We start from the raw sequence: 10,284 nt of genomic DNA, 5'->3' as shown, positions 1-10,284 counted from the left end.
GTCTTCGTTTTGCCGTTGGTGTACCCTCCAATGGCCGCCGCGGTCGGTGCGCTGTGGCCGGCACACTGCGCTGATCCGAAGGCAGGAGCCAGGTGCTTATCCTGGTCTCCCATGGGGTGCAGGGCCCAAGCACTTGGGCCATCCTCCACTGCCTTCCCGGGCCACAGCAGAGAGCTGGCCTGGAAGAGGGGCAACCGGGACAGAATCCAGCGCCCTGACCGGGACTAGAACCCGGTGTGCTGGCGCTGCAAGGCGGGAGATTAGCCTATTGAGCCATGGCGCCGGCCAGTTGTATTGATTTTTAAATATTTTCTGTCAAACCATCTTCAGTAGGCCCAGTAGTTGGTTAGTTTTGGAGAAAGCTAATATAAAAATTGTATTTTATAGCAAATTAAATAATGGTGGTTTGGCTAGGGAATTTTCATTATTTTATAATCTTAGTATCCAAGGTTTATTACTTGTCATTCTTTGTACAAGGTGTGTACACATACATATATATGTGTATATATATATACAAATACATTTTGACCACCATTTTCTATATAAGCATCTTTTGTTCTCTTTTTTAAATATGATAATGCCATTTTATGCTACCTTGCTGCACACAGCCTCGGAAATGTCAGATATTTATGATATATATGTTTATATAATCAGTTCTACATAATCACTTAGATACATTGAGGATAATTGTTATAATCTACATTAACTGTTAAAGTCCTGTTCAAAAAATCATCACGTTGCAGTAGTCTGCAGTTCTAATTGCCTATGTTCTCATGCCCAAGAAATGTTGTAGATTTTTCTTTCTGCTGAATTTTTGAAATGTTACAACTCTTTTAGATTACAGTTGTTTCCCAATTTATCTCACATCCATGAAGAATGAAGAGCATGGATAAGAAGAGTGAGCAAAGTGAAGGAAACTTATTAAGGGAAAATAAAAAGCAAAAGCAAAAACTCATGGCATTGCTGATCAGAGTTCTTGGAGGAGTGGTCATTGAGCCTAAATGTCTATGGGTTTTTATCAGATATAAAGGGGAAGTTTTCATGATTGGTCAGAGCAGAGGCAAAAGAAGCATTCAATATCAGTCAACTGAGTAGTTGCAAGAGCTTTCCCATGATTGGCTTAGATATGCTAATGAAGCATACAATGTGAGCCAGTCAGGGAGTCAGCAGAGCCTATTGGTTCAGGAGAGATGCTAATGAGGCAGTGAGAAGTCTCTAATCATGGAAGCCCTTCACAGAAGTTGACTATTTGACTTCTCTCAGGTCCTCTAAGACTTATCTGGATGGTAGAGAGGGGCCCCTGTGGTCCCTATAAACCATCTGGGGATCTATCTTTCTATTAGTCTCCCCTCTGAAGAGGTAACCCTTACTGCTATTAGGGATAAAATACAAAAACTTCTCTGGCTACATTGAGCTGGAGTGGGGTAATGTTGGAGAAAGTAGTCAGGGTTCATCTTCTGTCCAGTGGTAGCTGCTAAAATGGCTCCTTCTGTGGTTCCATCTGCAGGACCATCTGGAATTTGATAGCCTCTAGATGAGAAAAGACAAGCCATACAAGAACGTTTAGTAAAGAGAGTCCAAACATAATCAGTATCACAAAAATGAAAAGAGGGGCTAGAAAGGGATGAATAACCAATGCCTGTATGTTAGAGAATCCTAAACAGGATAAGAGAGACTGTAGCCATCTGTGACTTGAGACTTTTCTTTTAGGTTATTTATGAGCTTGATATTGTCAGTTAAAATCTGTATATTTTAATATTTTGGATTAATAACTCTGGTAGGAGGTATTAATATTTCATTTAATAATGCACATGCTCCACCTTGTTCAGCCATGAGGGTGTGTAATGCCTGCAGATTTTGCAACACCACAGAATCCTTTGAGTAGAGGTTTGATGAACCCTACTGGCTTTTATCATGACTTCTTTCCCTGTTGAACTATACAAGTGAAATTTAAGGTGGGTTTCTCCAAGGTGAGGAAACTCACAAACCACCATACATCTTTGTAAATGGAATATTCCACTGCAGGTCTTTCTTGGAGGTGGTTGTCATGGGCATGTCCCATAAAATAAAGGGAATTTTTTAAGTCCTCACTTTGTTGCATACCGGCACAGTGGAGGATGGCCCAAGTGCTTGAGCCCTGCACCCACATGGGAGGCTAGGAGGAGGCACCTGGCTCCTGGCTTCGGATTGTCTCAGCACACCGGCCATACCGGCCATTTGAGGGGTGAACCAACGGAAGGAAGACCTTTCTGTCTCTCTCTCTCTCACTGTCTAATTCTGCCTATCAAAAAACGAAACAGAGCCATACAATCAACAGTATTGAAACCACAGCACCACATCATTAGTGGAAGTAACTTGGTAAGCAATAAGATAAAAAAACAAAAACAAACAAACAAAAAAAACCAAACCAAACAAACAAACAAACAAACAAAAAAAACCAACTAGCACCCTGAGTAGCAAGGCTATTCCCAAGCTAACTTCAACTTCATGATAAAATTGAGATATGATGGGATTGAGGGGTAAAGACTCAAGAGGAGTGTGTGTAACAGATTCATTTATCTTTTTTAAAAAGGAGTATGAGTCTTTGGGTAGCTTGCAGGAGTATTGTCTTCCTTGTAAGTGCTGAAATCATCCTCTGGGATCAAATCTGATGTTGGTTTGGAAACCTAGGCTTTCAGTTGGGAGTGGTAGATTCAACAGTATAATATGCACAATTTGTACCACAGTGGGAGTAGAAAGAATCTCAGTATATATTCCCTCACAACCCTCTTCTAATGAGGGAGAGTGAGTTGGAAGGATTTTGACTAATAGTGAATCTCCTGGGGTATGTTTAGCACAATCCTCTGGGTTGTGTCTTTAGGAGATCTTGAATGGCCTATTGGAATATGGCAAGTGCTGTAATGGATCTTATCATGTATGAGGTTTGATTGTCCATTAGGAAATCATTAAGGAAAGGACAACTGTATAGCATTTCAAAAGGCTCAGATCCAACTTCCATATAGTATTTCTGATATATGTTAAGGCCATGGGCAGGAGAAAGATACTGGGAAGGTGAGTCATGAGATAGCTTCTTGAGATGTCTCTTGAGGATAACATTAGTCTTTTCTACCTTCCCTCATGGGTGGGGCCTGCAGGCACAATGTAAATTTTAATGTATACACAGTGCCTTGGGAGACTGCCAGAGTGACAGTTGCCTTGAAGAAAGGACCATTGCCACTTTGTAGGCTATTGTTATGAAGTCCAAACCAAGGGATTATTTCAGAGATCAGCACCTCCTTTACTACTTCTGTAGCTTTCTCAGTTCTTCAGGGGAAGGTTTCCACCCAATTAGCGAAAGAGTCTACCACACCAAAGGTACTAGATTTTTCTTGTTTTAGGCATGTGACTAAAATCTAGTTGCCAATCCCCCATTGAATATCTTCTTTATCTTTGTATTCTGGGGAAAGGAACACTTCGATTTAAGGTGTTGCACCTAAGACCAAGTTCAAGGCCCCTACACCTGTTTTATAGTCTTTAGGAGATTTTTTTTTTCTGTAAATATCCAATGGACCAATTGAAAATTATTATCCGTATCAAGGTGGAAAGTGTGATGGAGAGTTTTAAGTGCCTTCCACTGACAGGAGGAGGGAAAATGAATCCTTTCTTCTTCAGACAGAAACCATCCACTGGGCTGGAAGTGATCACCCGTAGAATGTCAATAGCATTTCTTCAAGAGTACTATGGCCTGATAATCTTGTAGGAGGTTTTCCAAAATCAAAGGGTACTCTAAAGGTCTAAAGGAAGGAGTATCTTGACTGCTGCTCTGGAAACCAAATCTGCCGGTTGGTTTCCCTCAGCCATTTCATTGGTCCCTTTTTGGTGTCCTGTACACTATATAATGTCCAGTCTATTTCCTGGCAGTATTTGCTAGGGGACCCATTTGCAGTAAGAAAGTGCTTTCCTTTCCAAATAGCCAAATGATCATGAAGGACTAGGTAGGCACACTTCGAATCATTATAAATATCACCCTTCTATCCTTTTTTAGCTTGAATGCTCTTAGAGCTATCAGCTCTGCCAGTTGAGCACTAATGCCAGGAGTAAAATGAGAAATCTTGAGATCCTAATTTAAGGTGGCTGTGGCATATCCACCCTGGCAGGTTCCTTGTTCAAAAAAGAAACTCATCTCTGTAAAGAGAGTCCAGTCTGGATCTTCAAAAGAGGTCTCCTTGATGTCCTCTCTGACTGTATAGGTCTGTAGAACTTACCTGTTCATAGTCATGTTCTGGACTGTCAATCTCCTCTGGGACAAAAATAGCAGGATTAAGAGAGGACTAAGTCTCAACCTAAATTACAGTACCCTTCAGCAGTAATGCCTGATATTTTAAAAGATTAATGATAACCAGAGGTTTCCTTTTGAGGCTAGCAACCCTGTCACATTTATGTGGGGTGCACGGTATTATATCTTGTCCCAAGGTCAGTTTGGTGGCTTCAGGGTTTTGGAGGGTGATAGCTGTCACCATTCACAGGCAGGCTGGGTACCCTTTCGCCACCAGGTCAAGTCTTTGCAAAGGTATCCTGCAGGCTGCTATCTGATCCCTTAAGCTGAGTCAACACCCATAAAGCAATCTCTTCCCTCTCTGTTACATAAAGCTTGAAGACTTTGCCTATTGAGAGACTTGAAGCTGGGGCCCTGAGTAACACCTGTTTAAATTGGATAAAGGCTTATTGAGCTTCTGGGTCCCAAGTGAAAATACAGGTCCCTGCCATCTGGGTGTTTTTTATCAGTCAGTACTAAGGATGGATTATTTTCCCATACCTGGGGATCCAGAGTAGACAGAATCCTATGACCCTCAGGATTGGAGTGTTACAAGGACTATTTGCATGGCTTTAAAAGTCACTGTGACTTTAAGTTTCCTATTATGGCTTTTAACCTTTGTTAGGTTTCCAGCTTTAAGGTATGTTATTTTTGATTGGGTAAAGAGGGGCGATCCTTAAGATAAAGTGATACAGGTTGGGAATCTATTTCTTGGCCAACCTTACCCTGGGTTTCCATAACAACTGGATTAAGATCTGTCTCAATGAAAGGCATTAAGATTGCCCCAGAGCCATGAGGCTGATCCTTCCTATCCAGGCTAGGAGATCTCTACATAGAAATCATGCTTGGGTTTGTGGCACAGTGGGTTAAGCTGCTGTCTATGATGCCAGGAGCATGTAAGTGCCAATTGGATTTCCAGCTGCTCCATTTCCAATCCAGTTCCCTGCTGGTGAGCCTGGGAAGACAGTGGAGATTGGCCTTAAGTGTTTGGACCCCTATACCAAAGTGGAAGACCTGATTGAAGCTCCTGGCTTCTAGCTTTGGCCTGGCTCAGCACTGGCCATTGCTGCCATTTGGGGACTGACCCAGTAGATGGAGTACCTCTTTTTCTTTCTGTCTGTCCATGTGTCCATGCAACTCTGCCTTTCCAATAGATAGATAAATCTTTTGAAAAATGGATGTTGGACTCTACCTAACAGAGCTGAAAAAGGTCTGACTTATCTCACAGGGTTAAAAAAAAAACATACCTGAACATAAGGGTTCTCAGACCATTTCCCTGCTGTGCACTAGAAGAGTTGAAGGATGGTGTTATAGCTATTACTTCCTTCTGGGGGCTAAGTCTCTCCATCTTCCAGCTTGTATCCTGACCAAGAAAAAGATCAGGCATTTTTTTTTTTTTTTGACAGGCGGAGTTAGATAGTGAGAGAGAGAGAGACAAAGGTCTTCCTTCCGTTGGTTCACCCCCCCAAATGGCCGCTACGGCTGGTGCGCTGTGCCGAACCAAACCAGGAGCCAGGTGCTTCTTTTTGGTCTCCCATGCGGGTGCAGGGCCCAAGCACCTGGGCCATCCTTCACTGCCTTCCTAGGCCACAGCAGAGAGCTGGACTGGAAGAGGAGCAACTAGGACAGAATCCGGCACCACAACTGGGACTAGAACCTGGGGTGCCGGGTTCTAGTGCCGGTTGGTTTCCCTCAGCCATTTCATTGGTCCCCTTTTGGTGTCCTGTACACTATATAATGTCCTGGGGAAGAAACACTGGAGATAACAGTCTATTTCCTGGCAATATTTGCTAAAATATTTTTCAAAAAAAAAAACTTATTACGTATTTAAAGTGAGAGGACAGCAAACAAAGGCATGGCTAAGTTTCTGCCTTTGCCTCCTGGATGCATCCCTCAAGTTCCTGGGCTGGAGGATACCACAGCAGGGAAAGGTCCAAGTAGATACTCTTACCTGCACCTCTGTCTCTTGCCTTGCTTCCCTAGGATCCTGACCTAATATCCTTATATCCTTATGTCTTTCTTATTTCTGGAATAAAGCCATGGGGAATAGGTATACTGTGGAACCATGTCTCATTGACCCCTTTATATAAGCACAACTTTTATACAAGTACAGACCTTTATATAAGCACAACATATTTGACATTATTTTATAACCTTACAATACATCTTTTTTTTTTTCGTATGATTTTTTTTTAACTTTTATTTAATGAATATAAATTTCCAGTATACAGCTTATGGATTACAATGGCTTCCCCTTCCCATAATTTCCCTCCCACCCGCAACCCTCCCCTCTCCCGCTCCCTCTCCCCTTCCATTCACATTAAGATTCATTTTCAATTCTCTTTATATACAGAAGATCAATTTAGTATACATTAAGTAAAGATTTCAACAGTTTGCACCCACATAGAAACACAAAGTGAAACATACTGTTTGAGTACTAGTTATAGCATTCAATCAAAATGTACAATACATTAAGGACAGAGATCCCACATCAGGAGCAAGCGCACAGTGGCTCCTGTTGTTTACGCAACAAATTGACACTCTAGTTTATGGCACCAGTAACCACCCTAGGCTGTCGTCATGAGTTGCCAAGGCTATGGAAGCCTTCCAAGTTCCCCGACTCTGATCATATTTAGACAAGGTCATAAAAGACAGGGTGAGGATAGTAACCAATGATCCTAAGAGTGGCATTTACCAGGTCTGAACAATTATACAGCATTAAGTGGGGAAGAGGACCATCAGTACACACAGGTTGGGAGTAGAGCCATTGGTGGTAGAGTAGAGGTTATGGTTACAAAGGAATGAGGCCCAAGTGCACTAGACAGGGTCTAGAACAAAGGACAGAGTCATTATTAGAGGAGCTAAGAAAGGTGCTGTCTAAGCTACAATTAAGTTTTCTGATTGAGAGGCAAATAGAACCTGATAGAAGGGGCTTGATAATAATCTGGTGGGCCTTAGGCCTTGTAAGTTAAGAGGCCCAGACCTATCTATCTCTTCACATGGGGTATATCCTAAGGGAGGTGTGAACCTCCTAGGGGAAGGCACTCTGTTGACTTTCATTACTTGGCTGGCCTGGGAGGAGAGCTGGCCAGGTAAAGGCAGGTGGCATCTCTAACAAGAAATTTACAGTTCTGCCTGCAATGTTACTGACCCTACTTGACCATCCCCTCAGCTGCAGTGGTCACTTTGGAAGTTGGGCTGAGTGAAGGGCTTTTCAGCTTGGAGCCAATAAGATCTGTGGCTCTGACCTGGGCATCCTTCGACTCCAGGGCAGGTCCATTTCCAGTGATCCAACTCTTGGCAGAGCTGCCAGGGCTCTTCACAAGCTGACTTCTGCTGAAGCCCAGACTTACTACATTGAAAGCCACTGCAGTGGACTGGCCTGTTGGGTCTCCTTGAGGGCAGATCACTGTACAGATCAGCCATTAATAGGCCTGCCACCCATTGCTTCTGATGCCTAGCTTTCTTTTCCTCCTGGTTTGTGTTAAAGCAGACCAGAGGATGCAAGTCAAGGGAGTGCCCATGTCCCATCTCTAATCTTCGGTGGCCTGAACTACAAGTCTATAGTCACAGGCATGTTCTGTAGTAGTTTTTCTAAGGTAGACAATGCCCATGAGGAAAATTATATTCTCACTTTAAAACTTTCTTTCCCTTTGGTCTGAAAGGGAGGTTTTTTTTTTTTCTACTTCCTGTATATTTCGCTGATGGGGAAGTGAATCTAGCTATGAGATTATTATTTAAGCTCTTATTTTGGCTATGCTATTACAGAAAAATGTTAGCCATCTCTTTTATAAGGTCTAAAGATTAAATTGTGCATCCTACAGATTCCTTCATAATAGAATTAGTTCCCTACATTGAAGAGAATAGAGAAATGAAAGAACAAGTTGGGCTTAGAATAGAGAAATGAGGGAGCAAGTCCTAGATCACTTGCTGACAATAGCAATATTACATGAATACTTAGCAAACCATTTCAAGCCTTAGATAAGAACTTAATAAAACATTTACCAGAAGGTCCAATGCCTTCTATAAATTTTAAGAATCATGTATTTGAAAACACCTCTTAAATATCTAAGATGGTGTAGTTTGTTTAACCAGTAAACTTAAGCACAACCATATAAAATGTTTTTAGTTTCTTTCTACCAACAAGTTTAAAACATATGATACACAGATTCAGGTCACACAAATTAAAATGTATCTTTGATTGATTTTAGCAGCTTAAATTTATGGACAATCTTATCTAAAAGCCATTTAAAATAAAACTCTTAATAAAATTTCCCCATGTGGACATACAATATGAACGCACATATAACATAGCATAATAGACCAATATCAAAATCCAAAATATCTGGTTGAACTAAGATTCCTTAAAATCATGACATAACATAGACCAAATTTGATCATTGTTACAAGGTGATTATTCAAGTCTTTGAAAATAAGCACATAGTTAAATAACCCATAGCTCTTAATAAAAATTCAGCTGTTTTTGAATAATTAGAATTTAACAGACATCAAGAGAACATAATAGATTACTTTAACACATTGCTCTAACAGTGTATCAGAGTTTAATTCTATATCAAAGAGAAATTGAGCTTCCTGTGATCTTTTGCTGTGAGGTTTCCTTCCTTTACCTTCTTTCATATTGGTGACCATGTTTCTGTGTTTCTGTGTGTAACACATCTTTAAGCATCTTTTGCAGGGCAGGATGAGTGGCAACAAATTCTTTCAGTTTCTGTTTGCTATGAAAAGTCTTAATGTCACCTTCATTCACAAATGAGAGCTTTGCAGGATATAATATTCTGGGCTGGCAGTTTTTCTCTCTTAGTACCTGGGCTATGTCTCGCCATTCCCTTCTAGCTTGTAGGGTTTCTGATGAGAAGTCTGCTGTGAGTCTAATTGGAGATCCTCTGAGAGTAATCTGACGATTCTCTCTTGCACCTTTTAGGATCTTTTCTTTATGTTTCACTGTGGTGAGTTTGATTATGACGTGTCGTGGTGAGGATCTCTTTTGGTCATGTTTATTAGGGGTTCTATAAGCTTCCTGTACTAAGATGCCTCTGTCCTCCAAACCTGGGAAATTTTCTGCTAGTATCTCACTGAAAATGCCTTCTAATCCTTTCTCCCTCTCCATGCTTTCAGGAACTCCTAGAACCCGAATGTTAGATTTTTTAATAGTATCCTGTAGATTCCCGACAATATTTTTTAGATTTCTAATTTCTTCTTCTTTTCTTTGGTTTGCCTGTTTCCTTTCCTGTTCTCTGTCTTCTAAGTCTGATATTCTCTCTTCTGCTTCGCCCATTCTGTTTTTAAGGCTCTCTAATGTGTTTGTCATTTGATCTATTGAATTCTTCATTTCATTATGATTTCTCGTCACAATCACCATTTCTTGTTCCACTAGTTGTTTCATTTCATTTTGATTCCTCCTTAATATTTCACTTTCACGAGAGAGATTTTCTATCTTGTCCTTTAAGGATTTCTGTAGTTCAAGAATTTGTTTTTGAGAACTTCTTAATGTTCTTATCAATTTTTTGAGATCTGCTTCTTGCATTTCTTCTATCTCATCATCTTCATAATCTTGAATTGGGGTGTCTTTTTCATTTGGGGGCGTCATAGTGTCTTCCTTGTTCTTGTTACCTCGGTTTTTGCGTTTGTTGTATGGCATGTTGGAGATATTTGGTTTCTTCACTGTGGTGTTTTTTTTTTTTTTTTCTTGTTATACTATGACTCTAGATTAAGTGGACTGTCTGCTTTTGGTGGAGCCTTAGAGGCTTGAGATGGGTGTGGACTGAGAGCTGTGTTTGGTTCCTCAGGGTTGAGGGTGTGTCAAGATGACACTCCCAGGTTAGGTGTGGTAAATGTCTCTTTCTTTTGTTGATTCAAAAGGGAAGTAATTCCGCACAGCTGAATGTAATTGGAGGTAGTTAGCAGGCAAATGATATACCCACAGGAGCCAGAGATTGGGAGCTCTTTCCCAAGGACCACACAGGGAATCT

Source organism: Lepus europaeus, chromosome 3, assembly GCF_033115175.1.
Source record: "Lepus europaeus isolate LE1 chromosome 3, mLepTim1.pri, whole genome shotgun sequence".
Lineage (NCBI taxonomy): Eukaryota > Metazoa > Chordata > Mammalia > Lagomorpha > Leporidae > Lepus > Lepus europaeus.
The sequence above is the reverse complement of the archived record's forward strand: the minus strand, read 5'-3'. Positions refer to the sequence as shown.